Genomic DNA, 15,090 nt, shown 5'->3' on the forward strand with positions numbered 1-15,090 from the left:
TTTCTTCTCCTGAATCAAATAATTTTTTTTTCACTCAGAGGAATTGTTCCCATTAAAAATGTAATTAGTTTTGAAATTTGGTCTCCTGGGTATCCATGGAAACTGTACTTCCTGATTGCCATGTGGAAAGGGAAAAGTATTCTCTTACCATTAGACGTTTGTACCTCTGTCAAGGAAGGGAAATGTATGTGAATTCGTGAATTCCATATAAGAAATAGGAATTAGTAATCTGAGTGTTAGATGCTCACAGCAGATGGAAAAGTAATAAAAACCTGTACTTTTTAGGAAGTGAGGAGCAGGTCTTTATGGCGACTCTTCGGGTGGGGACAGGGCAGAGCGGGCTTGCAGAACGGATGAGACAGTGGGTGAAAGAGCTTGTGCCTTGCTCTGTATGTAACCTGTGAAGTGACCTGCAGCTCCTTGCACTGGTTCAGCATGAGATGACATGCTTGTAGCACCCCCTGGGAAGGGGGGCCACAAGGGCAACTGTGGATCTGGAGGTGCAGGCGAGAAGGACATCCAGGCAAGGATTCTACCAGCTGCTGGCTGCCTGGAGATCAGCCTCCATGAATCACAGGCCCGGAGAACTCAATCTGTGTGACCTGGAAGCCGAGCACGAAAAAGGGAGCGTGTTTTCAGTGGATACTCTGACGCACCCAGAGCTCTTTAAAAGCATAACAGAAATTCATTGAGCAGTTATTAGAGTCTGAGTCCGTAACATTCATTGTTCATTTAAAAGCTTTCCTTTCATGTAATCCTAATCTGTTATTTAAAGCAAGTGCTATCAGTCTGCTTTAAAAGTTGGCTAAAATGGCTTTTACTGGACATCGGCTTATGGGGGGCGGGCGTGGATGTTGAGAACCAAAGAGAAGAACTTGATCAATTGATTTAATAAGGCTTTTGGAGGATTGCAATGTTACTTCATGGCTGATCTAATCCAGGATTTCGAGATTTTTAAGGAAAAATGGACAATGCTTGCTTTTATCCAAGGGATTTCAGTTGTCATATGATCTGCACAGCAGCCCCCTGGAGCACTCTGTGCTGAGGCTGTGGAGAGGAAGAACTGTGGAGTATGTGGCACGTGCTGGTTTGGAAGTCATTTAGTCAAGATTTGGTTTTCCTCATGTCCTTAGGTCTGCATGAAAGTCGCGCATCACGGGGACATGATTTTGTATGGCCTGAGATCTGTTTGGGTGCCATTTGGAGGAGGCGGCAGTAGTGAGCAGTGGGAGCAGCTCTGCTGAGAGCAGTTCCCTGGGCTTCCTGGGAGAGGGTGGCCTGCCCTGCTGGCCTGTGGTGGAGAGAGAAGCATCTCATCCAGCTCCCAAAGTAATTCCCGACATGTGGACAATGTATAGAAGTTTGCAACCACAAACCTCTTGGGGCATAAGTAAATGAAAAGGGGCTTTCGGCTATATAAAGCATAATGTTTATAAGCTCCCGGGAATTTACTTATAGCTTGATTCATTATGAAAATGACTCTGGAAGCATTAAACTAGACAAATTAGACTCCAAAAATCACATGAAAGTGCTTTTATATGGCTTTCATTTTCTAAATGTGGAGGTTCCCAATGTGTTTCTTGCAGATGCACACAGTGACTGATTTGAGGATACATTACGAGTGTTAAAAAAATCAAGTTGCTAGATAATAGGGAGTTTTCAGGGGCTTTACAGGAGAGTACTAGCAAGATGTGATGCTGAATTTTTTTTTTAGCTCTGTGATTGTTAATACACCCACCTGTTATCTAATTGCATATTATTCCTGTTATCTCTGGTATTTGAAGATACTGTCCCTCAGTGTTAGCTCCTTAATGAAAAGTAAAGAAGTAACCTTGTTTTGGGGTATGCTTGGAGATTATTGGTCTCCTTAATGTTCTAAAGGTACTGTGTCATAAAATTTTTTTAAAAAATAGAGATGTTTAAATTTTCAGATTTTCATTTTTTTAAAATGACTTTTCAGTCTCCTGAAAGAAATGAAAAAAAGAAAAATTTCACTCACCAAAAAACCCAGTAGTTGCTGTGAATAATTAGAGAAATTCAGCTTTTAGTGTTTGGGTCTTTTTATTATTTTCAACTCTGATTTTACAGCTGAGTTGTGTATGTGACCAAATACAGTACATGAGTGTTTGCCTTTTTTTTTCTTTTTGACCACATGGAAGTACCTAAAGAGATGGAATGTGACACACCCAGAGAATGAGGCACTCAAGGGACCTAAGAACTTGAGAAGGCCAGAACAGCAGGATCCCCCATCTCCACACCGAGCTTTGCCAGCGCTAACTGGGGAGCAGAGAGCCACTGAGCTCCTGGGAAGATGAGTTTGAAAGTGTGTTTGCGCTCTGTCACACAAAGGCGTGTTCTTCTGATCTTTGTAGAGAGGGGTAGGGATAATTCCCTTACCTGTGAAATTAGTTGTAGATTCCTCTCATCTAAGTCCTCCTCAACCAGAGCCCTGCAAAAAGTACTCCTTTGCTCTATAGACCAAGAAGGATCCCTGTTGATTTCAGTATATATTTTTAAATTCTCTCTCCTTAATTCTTGAATTTTGTACTTCATAACTTTTCTAATTTAAGTTGTTTTAAATTATACCTTGTTTTGGCTCAGTGTGTGTGTGTGTTGGTAATTTTTGTGAGAGGAAAATCTTGATGTTTAATTACACATGGCCTAGAAGGTAAATCACAAACTTTTTCTAGGTGGACTAGAAATTATTATTATTTTTTTTTAAAGAGCATTTTGGTAGTTAAATGGTGATGTTTTTACTCTAAAGAGACCACTTTCTCCCATTTGGGCAAAACATGTTATCAGTTTGCGCATGCTTTAATAAGTAATATCGAAACCCTTTCCTCTGGCTGCCCCTGGAGTCAGGGATTCCAGTAGTGCACATGCTTTGTTCCTTGAGGCTCTTGATCTGAATCCTTCTGAATATTTACTTTTCACATTTTCAACACTGCTTAGCACATTTAGCTTTCTAAATCATTGGCAATTGTTACATAATCATGTTGCAGCAAAGAATTTTTATATTTGGTTAGACACAGACCCCCCCCCCCCCCGCAGTAGGAGGTTAAAAAAAAAAAAAAACCTCTTGTGAAAGTGGATGAGAGTAAAGTAGAAATCCTAGCTGATTTTAACCTCACATGTGTGTTTGATAGGTGGGACCTAATAAGGCTAACGTGGAGGTCCCTTTTCTGGTGAAGATAGGCATTGTTTTAGTTGGGTTAAGCTAAGCTATGCTGAGTATCAGACCAACTTTATTTGAGATCTCAGTAGCTCAGTGCCTAACATGCCATAGCTTGTTCATGTGAGATTTACTACAGGGTTAGCAGCTCTCTAGTGTAGCTCCCTTCCAGGCAGTGTGGCCCACGGACCCAGCCTGCTGTCATCTGTGCTTCCAGGTCACCACTGTAAGGAAAGGCCAGTGGGTCACATATCAGCTTTTAAAAGCTTCAGACTCAGGAGTGTGCACATCTTTGCTTATGGCTGATTGGTCAGAAATTGTCATGTGGCCAGCCGGCCACATGCCTAAGTGTAGGGGTGCTAGGCAACGGGGAGGAACACATGGATATTCTCTGAGCAGTTAACCTCTTTGCCACAGGCGTATTTGCCACTCTTTTTTCTTATTTTACCTCCTCAAGGCACACTTTGCACATAAGTAAAGTAGGTAAGCCTTAGGCCTGAACCTTGAACATAAGGAGTTAACTATTCCATAGAGCAGTCTTTCTCAAAGTTTGATCTCCAGACCAGTGCATCAGCATCACCTGGGAACTTGTGACAAACAGAGATTCTTAAGCCCCAAGTCACAGGCCTTCTGAATCAGAAACTCTAGAGTTGGGGCCCAGAAATTGTTACAGAAAGCTCTCTAGGTGCATGCAGAAGTTTGAGAACCATTACCCTAGATCACTGATTTTGAACCTTTTTCATCTCTTGGCACACATAAAGTAATTACTGAAAGTCTGAGGCACACCAAAAAATATGTTATATATTTTTCTGATGTGACAAAAAAATAGGTATAATTTTGATTCATTGACACTGGACCACTATTGTTATGTTGGCTGTTGTCGTTTTTTTTTTAAATTTAACAATCTAAAAGGAAAAGAATAAAGTGCCCCTGACTAAAAATAGTCAGGTATATAGCATGTTTTAAAAATTCTTGCGGCACACCGGTTGAAAATCACTCCCCTAGATTAATGGACTATCTTTATGACCTGTTGAACTGACAATTAGTGAATCAACCCTGCAGTGCCAATATGCACTTTCTAGTATATTTGTGTAGTAAACATATGCTCAGCTGTGAGCACATACATTTTAATAGGAAGTACTTTGGGGTTTGTACTGTATGTCCCAGACTATATTTAAGCATTTTACAAATTTAACTCATCTGTTTCTCACAGCAGCCATGTGTTATAGGTATTATCGTTGTCTCCATCTTATAGATGAGGAAACTGAGGCAAAAGTGGTTCCATAATTGTCTAAGGTGGTGCCACAAGGTCAGACCACTTACCATAGCTGGCAAGTAGAAGAAGCAGGATTTGAACCTGGACAGCTGTCTCCCAAATCCATTTAACTGCTGTACGAATCTACTTGTGGAGCTTAGGGTGGAAACCTAGTAGGCCCTGTGGTAGTTCTTCACTTTTTCTTGAATGGAGACAGCATCAGAATTAGCAGGAAGTGTGGTGTGTCAGTGGCAGTTCACATTACAAGTTCAGCCCCCTTGCCACCAGCTTCATTCGTTGGTGGTTTACTTGTGCGTTGGGTGGGGGCGGGTGGGGGCGGGCGGGTGACAGGTTAGCCAATCTGAAGATGCATGGCTAGGCAGCAGTTGCCCAGTCATTTAAAACTGAACAATAAATAGAATGGGATTGTTAGGAGTAGAACCGAGTGGCGAAGTGGGAAGTGTTTTCTCCAAGTGAGGTAGTTCGATCACACCAGGGAAACATTTTCTTCAGTTAAACTTTGTTTGAGCTTCAGGCTTAGAAGAGAAGCCTGTTCTCATAAACTTCTCTTTTGATTCTTCTCAGGTCTTTCATTTTTCATCATCATCTGCCCTCTCTGAGAGCCTCATCTGAGTCCTGATTCCATAAGGCAGTCTGGACAAGGTTTTGGTTAAGTTTGTGTGACTAGGATTTGAGTTTTAATAGCGAAAATATGTTTTTACTTCCAAGAAAATTGATAAAAGGTTATTCCTTTTCCACTTGGGAAATTCAGGTAGAGTTAGACAGATATGATATAATCTTTTGAATTTTGAACTGATTTGATTGAAAAGGATTTCTCAAATGACATTGAGAACTACTTTTCAAGCAGTTGTTTTTCCTTGCATCCTTTAAAATTTTTTAATTATTAACTGCATTTTCTTTCTTGCAGGTGGGTCTGTTATTTGTTGTTGTTTAGGTGTACTTTGCTGGCCCATGCATTCCCTTGCCTTCTTTGTCTCTTGTGCTCAGCAGAGTAGAACTGAGACAGCTTCTTGGCAGCTCTGCCCAGGACATTACCAGCTTTGACTCTAGGTAAAGGATAAAGATAGAATCGACCCTTTCGGTTTTCATGTTAGCTGGGAACAGCTGCTATGCTTTGTATAGCTCTGAACATAACATTTCATTCCACAATTGCTGAAATTTTTAGTTTTCTGCAAGCCAGGGCTTAACCACGGGGTTTTCACATTCAGACTTAGAGCCTAGAATTTTCCTTTGAGAAACAGTTGCTTGTCTAGGAGTTTAGTAATTTACAAGAACAGAAATGGTAGAAGGGAGAGGGTGGAAATTATTTGCCTAAGCAGTTTTAAAGATGCAGGTTCTTCCCTTCCTTTCCCTTCATCACTTCCTTTTCCATCATCTCTTAAAATGTTTAACAGAGATAAAGATAATTAAAATAAATCTTGAGTCAGATCTAAACTAAAGAAGAAAAAACTGACCTAAAAAAGGGCAACTGAACTGACACTAATTGAATCACAGAGCCCTGAGCACAGAATTGCCTGGGAAAAGGACTTAGGAACCGTGTGTGCGTGGAGGGCTGTGCGTTCTTAAGAATCAACTCCTGTGAATCCCTTGTGGTCCTAGTGGCATTCTGCATTGAGGTAGGAGTTGCGAAGTTCAGCCTGGAAAAAAAAAAAGGTGAAAGTCATTTTGGGTTGGGTGTTTTGAAAACATTTTCTCCCCTCTCCGAGACCTAGTGCACTTAGTACTTGTAGAGAGAATCCACTTGTTTACTGTTTAGGAGAGCAGCTTCATATGTGAATTGAGTATCTTTTGGAAGAAACATGTAACAGGGTTGCCTCAAATAGCAGGAATAAAAGATGCAACCATTAGAAATAACATGGTTTTCCTCCCTTCTGCTTAGCCAGCCATTCAGAGTAGGAAACAGGATGCCAGGCTCACCCTGAGTAGGAGTAGAGGTGGCCAAAGGGTTTCTACGCTCCCCTTGAGCCCATTTTTATTCCAGAGCATCTCCAGGCCATGCAATTGTAATGCCTAAGCTAACTGAGAGTCCGCCTCCGTTTGGCTTCCTCGTGCCTGGCCACAGGGAGGCCTTATTATCACTAGTTACCACTGTCCTCCCAGCTTCCCAGGCTCCTTTGCTGCTTATACCATCAGTTCCGTTTTTCTCTTCCTCCTACTCACAGCATATGACCCACTGTCTATTTTCTTGAAACGACTAATCAGTAAAATAATTAAGTGCCTACTGTGTGCTCATTTGTCTTTACAGACTCAGAAGGGTTATGCCTCTTCACTGCTAATACTTTCACATTTATATGTTCACTACACACACTCTCCTCCTCCCTGAGGACCTCATTCCTACCAGCCCTTATTGCCATCTCAGGGGTTTAAAATGGTGGGGGGGACCCATTTTCCATCCTGGACCCTCTTATTGCTGAATGTCAGCTCACCTAGCTCAGGCCTCACTTCTCTGTGGATGGGTCAATCCCACAAGTATTCATTATCCCTGATTTCTCACCAATATACTAATCCCATAGTACCAAGACACCCCCCACCCCCTTCTGATCCCTCTCCTGTTCTTTGCTTTCCAAGTGTCTAAAAGTGAATTTCTCTCAGCGTCTTAACAGTCACCATTCTGGTGCCCCAGGAAATCCAGCCTGTGGCAAGAGGGACTTACTGCTCCCCCTGGTTTTTCAGGTCCCTATAACCAAGTCTCCTGCCCCTACCAGGTTCACACAGGTTTTCTTCAAACTCTGATGGCATTTTCCCCTACTGGCCCAGCTTTCCCAGCTCTCCATATACCTTCCCCTCCCGCCCCCCACAAACCAACACACACACCCTTTGTAATCAGGTCCTTACTGGGTATCAGCTCCTTCCACCTTCTCTTCCACCTCTGATACCCCTTCACTTAAACACAGGCCAGTGTGTTTTCTGGACTTAAAATTAGTATTGTTTCAACAATACTTAGGTCTCCTATTTTGTCATGTTTTATTCCCCGCCCCCCCGCCCCCAGTTAGATGGTGAGCTCCTGGAACCCCCTGCCACCTAGTCTAATAGTGGGTCAATAGTTACAAATTGAGGTAACTGACAGATGCATTTTTATTATCAGGAACTATCGGAGAGCCTTAAGTGGAATATTTTTCCCCCAAAAGTCATTTGAAGAGAGATTTCAGGGCCCATTTGTTTATTTTTTCAGAAAGGCTTTTTTGTTTTCAGCTTCAAAGAACACAGGAGAAAACAAGGACAGAACCACAACGCCCCCCCCCCCCACCGCTCCCCACACCAACACCTTTCAATCACACTTTTCCTACTCCCTTCGTTGTCACTCTTGCATCTTATAGTTAATAAAATCCCTTTTACAACCAACTTATTTTATTTACAACCAACTTACATTTATGCAATGTAAGTAAGAACTGTCTGGTGCACGGAAGACAGGTTTAATTCTTGTCTTCTATTTAAAAGGCTCACTAACAACTCTGTTACTTTTTGTTAATTGCAAAACAAACATCCTCCACAAGACCACTCACTATTCTGGGAACCCTTTGATATTCCCAGGAATTGTTAGTGCTTGGGCCACATTTACACCTATACATGGATTTACAGAAAATCTCCTCTGTGTCTTTGATAGTCTAGAAATAGTGATAATCCAGGTATTCAGAAAGTCTTACACTAATAGTCAACATCAAGAAACTAACTTGTTAGTCTTCTAACAGTTATTCCTGGAATAACTAGAGGCATAGAACAAAACCACAGAAACCCAATGACATGGATGGGGCTCATAAGAGTCTGCCCCTTCCTTTCTTTAGGATGAGTTCTATTCCAAAATTGTAACTGTTTATAGTAGGCATTGGGAGATTGTTTAGGGGGATTGATTTCACTAACTTTTATTGAGTTATTGCCATGTATGTGTCAGATACTATTTAAAGTGAATTACATGGTTGATCGCATCTTCACAAGAAAAAGAAAGGTTTGAAACTTTGATCAAATTTATGGAACCTTTTCCCCTTCCAAAATGAATGACACATAAATTTTACATAGTTTCAAAGGCATGAATCTTATCTGTAGAACCTGAGCACATCACCCATAATGGGTGGCCCACAGTAGGCTCATATTTACAGAATGAACTAGGTAAATGCCTACTGTGTGCTGGGCACTGGGCTGCGACTAGATATAAATTGGGGGAGAGAAGGAGGTGAATAGTTTTCATATGGTAAGAAGTGCTGTTTGATTATATTATCTCTTGCATATTTTTAAAAATAATTTTAAGTTACAAAAACATCAAATGCACAGTGACATTAGATTATGCTTTCATGTTTTGAAAATCACCATATTCCACTGACACTTCAGGTTGCATTTAAAAAGCAATACCTGCCTTTAAAACTTGCTCTTTAAAAATAGTTTCCTTACGTTTTCACACATTGACCTTCACGTTTGAGGCGGGGCCAGGCCTGAGCAGGTTTTGGGGAGGAGGGGCAAGGCGGTGATGACTCACCTGGGAGAAGTCTAGTTTAGGAGGCATCCCTCTATTGTTGGTTTCATGGGTTATTTCCCTTTTTACACTGAACCTCTGATAAACACCTGGAAGAATGAGTAATCATAGCAAAGTAAGTTACTTTTGGGATCAGCTCATGATCCCCTCCCCTGCCTGCAGGTAAAACCATACTGGGTCATCTTTATTTTTGCCTTCGAGATTAAAAGCTCCAGGGAACAAACAAAATAAGGACTACAATCCAGTACCAAGATTGCTGGAGAAAGAAAAAATACAACAGACCCGGGCTGTACAGTGCAACAGCCAAACAGCTGCTGGCCATGTGTAGCTATTTAAGTTTAAATTAGACTTAAACAAAAATTTAAAGTTTAGTTCCTTAGTCACATTAGCCACATTCCAGGTGCTGACTGCTTATGTGTGTCCAGGAGCTACCATATTGGACAGTACATATAGAGAATGTTTTTATCCTTACAGAACTTTCAACTGGACAGCTTTGCCCCAGATCGCATCAATTCAACAAAATGTTTTAACTCAGTCTCTAACATGCTAGCTTTATATGATGTAAGATTTTATTTATTTATTTATTTATTCATTCTTTCATTCATTCATTTATTTATTTATTTACTTTTAGAGAGGGGAAGGGAGGGAGAGAAACATCAGCGTGTGGTTGCCTCTCTAGCGCCTCCTACTGGGACCTGGCCTGCAACCCAGGCATGTGCCCTGACTGGGAATCAAACTGGCAACCCTTTTGTCCACGAAAGATTGTCATCCTATTTCAGGTCTTCACATTGATACCAAATCTTGCCCTATGTCTAGGGTACAGAAATAATATGGAACATCTTAAGCAACTAATGTTAACCTTTGCAGAGAATGCACATTGTTCTACGCACTCTACTAGACTTTGCTTCAAGCACATTGAAAGCAACAGGGATGGCCATGGACCTCAAACTGCAGGAAAATAAAGAGACCCATTTTTGAAATGAAATCTGTTTGGTGGCTGAAGTCATAGAAATGATAAGTATGAAGAAGCTGTGAAAGTTTTAAGGCCTGGCAACTTTGATGGATTAATGTGTCCCTTTGTTTTCTCTATCTGCAAGCTAAAAAAAAAAAAAAAAAATTAAAGGAGCACATGCCTAATGTGAATGAGAATAATAATACTTGACTATAAATTTGGATTGTATCGAATATATGAGTAGCATGGTTCTTTCGAAATCTTTATGTAAGATAGGCAGAACCATAATTACTTTCCATATCTCTCTTCCAGACTCTGATCCCATTAAATGAATTTTGGCTAGTAGCATACAAAAAAAAAGTCATCACCACAATGAGTACTGGCTTGGGGGTGAAGCGTAGAAAGGATCCTTGCCTTGGCCAGAGCACAGCATTAGGAGTTAACTACAAGAAATAAAGAGAAACTATGGGGTTTTTTCCTTATATCCTACAAACAGCATTTTCAGTGTGGCTAGGTAGCAAATTGTTGTATAATCTGTTAGACCTTTTTTCCCCCTTAGGAAAATTCTGTTCCTAGATTGGGAACATTCCAGGATGTCACTGGCCTTTAATAGAGTTATGGAAAAGTATCAGTTCCAATTTCAAATCTGTTATCTAACCAGGGCCACACTTCTTGAATTGTATTTTGAATTCTGCGTTTTGCTTCTGGGGCCGTCAGAGCATGAAGTTGGGTTTGTGTGAACATGTACGTGCCTGGGTGTAGTGGACTGCTTTTTCTTTTCAGAGTTGTAATGAAGCATCTTAAAGGGCTTTGAAAAAGTTTCCTCGGGCATATTTAGTGAGCACGGTAGATGCCGTTGTTTCGCAAGTTTTCTACTTTCTTTGTCTGTACAGGTTGTTCCTGACTTCATGGCTGGGAGGAAATTGAGGATGTTGAAGAGTGCTTGCCGTTTGGCTGGTGGGGCCAAACCGGTTGGCTGGCTCCTGTTCTCAGATCTGCCAGTGACGGGGCCAAGTCCTGTGGCTCCAGGAGAGGGGCCACTGCTCTAGTCTCTAAATACCCTTTGTTACCCCATTATCTAGCCTCATAAAAAAGATCCTAAAAATATTAGCGTCATTTTGAAGTAGTGGCATAGAGGTTGATGATGTTGATTTAATCGGTAACTTGGCTTCTGCCACTAATTTGCCACCATTTTCTCCATGGCCTTGCCTCCGCTGCCATCACTCCGTCATTACTCTCCCGTCCAGCCCTCTCAGCTCTGAGATTGTGAGGGGTTATGCGGTATTTAGGCAAGGATGTTTTTCTTTTCTTTAATTGACTTTGGAAAGATTCCTTATAGTCCAGAAAAAGGAACACTAGGGGACTGTTTTAAACATCTGATCTTATCTTCCTTTGAACCTGTTAACCTCACAGATGTTGGTGTGATGCCAAGAAAATGGAACTCCTGGCCTTGAATGGCAGGGAGTCAGGGTCCTCTGCTCGGATGTGTGAACTCTTCCTGGCTGGCCCATCCCATAAGTGGCTCACAGCCCCAAAACTGCTTTGAATGAAGAGTGGAGTTTGCTGCCATTTCCAGTCCTGGATATTTACAGCATTGCTTGTAGTTAGGCAGGTGGAAGGGCTTTTGAAACCAGACCTAAAGACATGCTGGCATTCCAGCAGAGGTGAATCTCATACGCAGACTCAAGCCTGGGAGAGACGTCAGAGATCACGTCCTCACTACTCTGCAGACGGGACCGGTGTATTCCACGCTGTTTGCTTATGCAAGGAAGCACATGGTGTACTGTTCTGTGTTCCAGTGGTTAACGGGTGTTATTAAATGCTACTGAATCATTTTAATATTAGTAGTTTAAATGCAGAGTTTTACTTGAGCTACCACAACTAAGTTCTGGGATATGTGGGCTTTGAAGATAGCTCTTATGTTTGCTGCAGAAAGAAAGTAAATACTTACGTGAGCCCAGAAAGTGAGTTCTCTTTCTTGGAAGTGGCCAAGCCTCTCCCACACTGAGGCACAGGGAGTGCTGGTACATTGGGCTTGGAGACTTTGAAAGTTGGAGCTGAAATGGATGCTGGGTAGGTGTTGCTCAGGCATTCTTCCAAGGTTCTAGAGGCCAGTAATATTTTAAACAAGTCTAACAGCCCCTCGAGGCGAGCTGCAGGAAGTCCAGCCCTTGGCTTCGTGTTGCTGCGTGGTCAGCAGGAGATAAAAGTGTGGACTGTTGGAGGCAAGGCCCCTCCTATCAGTGGATGGCAAACTGTTAAGGAAAGATAAAAGGAAAGAGCAGGGATGTTCTTTTTTGAACAACAGGAGGGTGCCTTTATCACAGTCATTCAAGTAAAATGAAGGGGGTGAGCAAGAGATCCTCTACTTTATGATTGCAAGTGCACTAAAGCAATTTCTGTCTTGAATATATTGGTAAAGGCCAGTCTTTTTTCAACCAACATAGTCCATTCCATAGGGAGTATTGGCATTACATCCTGCTGAAGTAAATGGGCATGAACTTGGGTTTTCAAATCTTTGTGCTCCAGAGATTTTCCCTGTGGAGTATTTGACCCATGAGAACCTGGTGGAAATGTCAGGTTGTCCGTGGGCTGAGCTGGTGAACACAGCAGCCCTGCACAGCAGCGGAGACCTGGTTTGCCAGTGGGAACACAGGCTAGCCCTCTGTTACCTGGCTCAGGTACCAGAGAGGTTAAGGGAAGGGACCTGTCCGACTGGTGTGGATCTCCCCTTTTAGAGTTTCCTAACTGTCTTTTGTAAGTTGTGGGGGTTCCGGGGTGCCACATAGGAGCTTGCAAACAGGTATCTGTTTCTCAGGGTGGGGTTTGTAGAATGTGAGCCCACATGGAAGAGCCTGGGCATGGTTGGCTCCCTGTGTGAGCTTAGTCAACATACAAGGGGACCAATGTGCTTTGGGCGCACTGTGCGTGTATCAGAGGCTGCTGGGCTGGAGGGCGCAGCCCATGTGTGGGTGCAGCAGCACTGTGGTTGCTACCCCAGTGGAGCAGTTGTCCTGAACTAACTGCCTGCTCCTCAGAAGGTTAGGGAGGAACGCCATGAAGGCCTGAATGCCTCAGACTTCCTCAGGGACCATGCCAGTCTGCACCCCTGCCTGCCTTTCGAGGTGGCCCTGCTGGTCAGCTCATTGTTGTGGGTGGAGGTAGAAACCTGCCCCAGGGGCCACCTTCCCTCCCACCCTGCCCCATCCTGCCCCGCAGTAGCTCTTGGGTTTAGTTCAGTTTATGTTAAGAAAAATCCATTGGCTTGCTAGTGTTTTGGGTTGTTCGGCTTGCGGTAACCAGTTATCAAACACATATATCTTGGAGTATTTGTTTTTCTTCATAGATATAGTGGTGAATAATTTTCTTAGAGGCAAAATACAGGGGGAAAAGTTCACCCGTTAGAAGGCGTGGAGGGCAGACGATCAAGCTCTGGTGAATTCACCGAGCACAGTCATTCTCAGCTGGTTTGTGATGTCTGGTTACCCACTCTGAAATTTTGACCACAGATGACCACTTTTCCAGTGGGCGAGGAAAGATGTGATCTCTGCTCCTTCCACTGCCTTCTCTGAGCTGGTACGGTAGAAGCATTTCGAGCAGTACTGTCTTTAACAAAGTAATTTTGATTTTATAAGGGCTGCCATACTGAACCACGCTGAATTCTGGGAATTTAAAGCCCAGATCCTAGGTTAACCACCTGCCCCAGGGGTAGTTAGCTTGCATCCAGCAACTCCTCAGGAGAAAAGTAGAGAATCCTGTTTCTGCAGCTGCTGACCCTTTACCAGAGCATGTCAGAAAGGCCAGCCCCAGGAGCTCAGGGCCTGTGAAAGAGTTGCAGGATATTGCCTAAAACTCTCAGCAAACTGCTACTGAACTTTACCCCACCTTCCTCCCTTAGGCTGTAAATGTGACTGAAGACACTGACATCCACTTCAGAGGAGCGTCCAGAGGAGTCCCTTCACTAGGGTCCAATTTCCTGAGAGTGTGGGGTGCAGTGCTGGGTGTCAGCTGTACTGTATTAGGTTCTGCAGCCCAGAGGGCAGAGGTGTGGGGAATATGGACGTGAGCCTCCTCCTGTGGGAGGCAGCCGGGTGAACTTCCTTGATTAAGCAAATGTGAAGCTGACCAGGATTTGTGTCAGCAGCAAACTGAAGCTGGAGGAGTTTTATTTCCTGTTCATCATACAGCATGTGCTACTGCTCTTTATTGTCGGTGGGATTGCTTTTGTGATGAGCTAAATTATATTTATATTTCATTGTTAAACTTAGGGGCTGGGGCCGAAATATTTTGAAGATCATTAAACTGGGCCCTGCCCTCAAAGCACTGGCAGCCCACTAGAGGAGGCCCGTGGATGAATCAAAACATTGGAGAGGGCTGGCCCAGCGACTAAATAGACTGGAATGTTGGGAGGTAAAGAGCATGGTATCAGTAGCTTGTCCTAGGGGGTGCTGTACCATTGGTAAAAAGTTTTAATGAATATTCCTTTGATTGATTTCTGTAATGTAGGGTATGATAGGCAGGTATTATTAGCTTCATTTTCTTGATGAGAGAACTGAGGCCCAGAGACTTAAAGTTGCTCCATTGGTGGCCAGCAGAGTTTCCAGTCCAAGGTTTAGACTCCACATCGTGTGCTCTTTGAGTTACACTACTATGGTTTATTCTCCCAGTACATGCTTTGGAGTCTTACAGCATTATGAAAAAGGGACAGTCCTTTTAGAAGCCCAGAATCTGGATGTGAGAAGAATGATCTGATTTGGTCTCCCACCCACTGCAGGATCTTCTGCTTGAATATCCCCCGGGGACAGCCAGCTCATGCACTTATGGAGCCTCATTACATTGTGGGCAGCATTCGTTGTTCAAAGCTCTGGTATAAAGAATAATGGAGTCCCAGACCTGCTTCTTTGTGCCCCCCACCCAAACCTTGTTCCTGCCATGGTGGGCATGTGGGAAGAACGGCCCCTCTTCCACACACACCAGGCCTTCAGGTGTTTGCAGCCAGCCTTGCATGTCTCCAGTTCTTTCTCTTCCATGGGCTGAGCATCTTTGGTTCCTTCTGCCATTTCTTGCTTTCCCATGACTTGGTTCTCAATTCTCTAGTTTGCTAATTGACCTTCTCTGAATGGTTTTTTAATGGTCTTCTTTGTGATGCAGCAGAAAATACAAGAATTTTAGCCCTGCCCTTGAAGAGCTGGGTACTCCCAAGGGGTGGTGAACAGACAATACAG

This window comes from Pteronotus mesoamericanus, unplaced genomic scaffold (assembly GCF_021234165.1).
Source record: "Pteronotus mesoamericanus isolate MK-2021 breed Mesoamerican mustached bat unplaced genomic scaffold, CSHL_Meso_final scaffold_31, whole genome shotgun sequence".
Classification (NCBI taxonomy): Eukaryota; Metazoa; Chordata; class Mammalia; order Chiroptera; family Mormoopidae; genus Pteronotus; species Pteronotus mesoamericanus.